Source organism: Cibotium barometz, chromosome 36, assembly GCF_041138505.1.
Source record: "Cibotium barometz isolate CiBa-2024 chromosome 36, ASM4113850v1, whole genome shotgun sequence".
Taxonomy (NCBI): Eukaryota; Viridiplantae; Streptophyta; class Polypodiopsida; order Cyatheales; family Cibotiaceae; genus Cibotium; species Cibotium barometz.
The window spans coordinates 24,392,937-24,394,905 of record NC_141081.1 but is presented as its reverse complement, the minus strand read 5'-3'; the positions used below and the strand labels follow the sequence as shown (position 1 = coordinate 24,394,905).

At 44.3% G+C, this 1,969-nt stretch overlaps 1 pseudogene; it reads left to right on the top strand.

The window, feature by feature from the left end:
* The first annotated feature begins 373 nt into the window (after positions 1-373).
* LOC147617662 (secreted RxLR effector protein 161-like) lies at positions 374-1,207 on the top strand (annotated as a pseudogene).
* Positions 1,208-1,969: the final 762 nt, after the last annotated feature.

Sequence of the window (1,969 nt, the reverse complement as noted above, 5' to 3'; positions counted from 1 at the left end):
ATCTTGTTTATGGTTTTTTATAGGAAGAATTTGGCTTGCATGGCTTTGATTGGCATTTGGGGATCCATGTTGCCATGTTATGGTAGTGATGTGTGTGAACACATCACTACCATGTTATGGTAGTGATGTGTGTGAACACACTTAGGACCACCGGGGCACTTTTTCCCTCACTAGGAGGTTTTTTCCCTCGTGCATTGTAACACTCTAGGGATACCTTATCTTTGTTCTTACACACTTGGTAATACTACTTTTGTGTTGTGTGCTCTAGAGCTTCTTCTTCTCCAAGCTGTGTGTGCATTCCTGCAATCCTAGTTCCATAGAGACATTGCTATGTAAATTTGGACTTGAAGATTGCAAACCTATTGCCACTCCCATGGAAACAGGTTTAAAATTGAGTCTTCATGATGCCGGTGATCTTGCCGATGTCACTCTTTACCAAACTGTTGTTGGATGCCTCATTTATGTATGCAACACGAGGCCAGATATTCAGTTTGCAGTAAGTCAGGTCAGCAGATTTATGCATAGCCCAGGGTCTAAGCATTGGCAGGATGTCAAGAGGATTTTCCACTACTTGAGTGGCACTTTACACCTTGGCTTGTTTTATCCCAAGGGGGGATCATTGCCGCCAGATTTACATGCTTTTTCGGACTCAGATTGGGCTAGTTGTTTTGACACGCGAGTGTCCACGAGTGGTTTTTGTTTCATGCTCGACAGCTCATGCATATCATGGTTGAGCAAGAAGAAACCTACTGTGGCCACTTCTAGTTGTGAGGCTGAGTACTGGGCAGTCTTCACAGCTACGGTTGAGTGTGTATGGCTCAGACGCCTTATGGTGGCTGATTTAGGTGTTGGACAACAGGACACTACCAACACAATCTACACTGACAGTTAGAGCGCATTGGCAGTTGCGAGGAATCCAGTTTTTCATGCTCGCACAAAGCACATTGAGGTGCATTACCACTATGTCAGGGAGAGGCTCTCAGCAGGAGAGATCAGCTTGGCCTATGTGCCAACACAGGCCAACCTTGCAGATCTTTTCACAAAGGCATTGTCTCGTGAGAAGTTTGAAGCTTTCTGCAAAGGTTGTCCTGTGTTGGCCTATGTGCCAACACAGGACAACCTTGCAGATCTTTTCACAAAGGCATTGTCTCGTGAGAAGTTTGAAGCTTTCTGCAAAGCTTTGGGCTTACTCCCCTTTGTGGACTGATCATGTCCTTAGGGCATGGCACTTCCCTATACTCTATGTGCCAGCTCATTCACCGCATCACTCCCAGGGGGGATTTGTTACCATATACATGAGGTAGTGATGTGTGTGAACACACTTAGGACCGTTGGGGTACTTTTTCCCTCTTTAGGAGGTTTTTTCCCCCGTGCATTGTATATACGCCCATCATTCTAGGGCTATCTTATCTTTCTATTGCAACTCTCTATTGAGTGCCTTGTGCTACCTTTGTCTTCTCCAAGCTGTGTGTGTTTCCCTGCAACCCTAATTCCAACAACAGCCAGAAACATTTTCAGCCAAAGAGACAAACTATTTGAAGCACCTAAACACTTCGGACTTAGCTTTCATAGGATACACCCATGCATGCCTGGAAAAGTCATCAATGAAAGTCACGAAGTATAAATGATTACCAAATGATGGTGATTGCATTGGACCACATACATCACATGTATAAGCTGCAATTTGCCAATAACTCGCATAGAACCATCCTTTGGAAATGAAGCACGCTGCATCTTGCCAAGAATACAGCCTTCACAAACATGCCTTGATGACGCTCGCAAAGTAGGTAACAAAGAAATCATCTCAGATTTTTGCAAACGCATCAAACTGGCAAAATTCAGATGCCCAAAACGTGCATGCCACAGTTTTGCATATGATACAGCTTGCTTGTCCAACTGCACATGTCACATCTTCCACACATCTGTCATAAGCATTGAGCTTATACAATCCACAACATGATGAACCTGA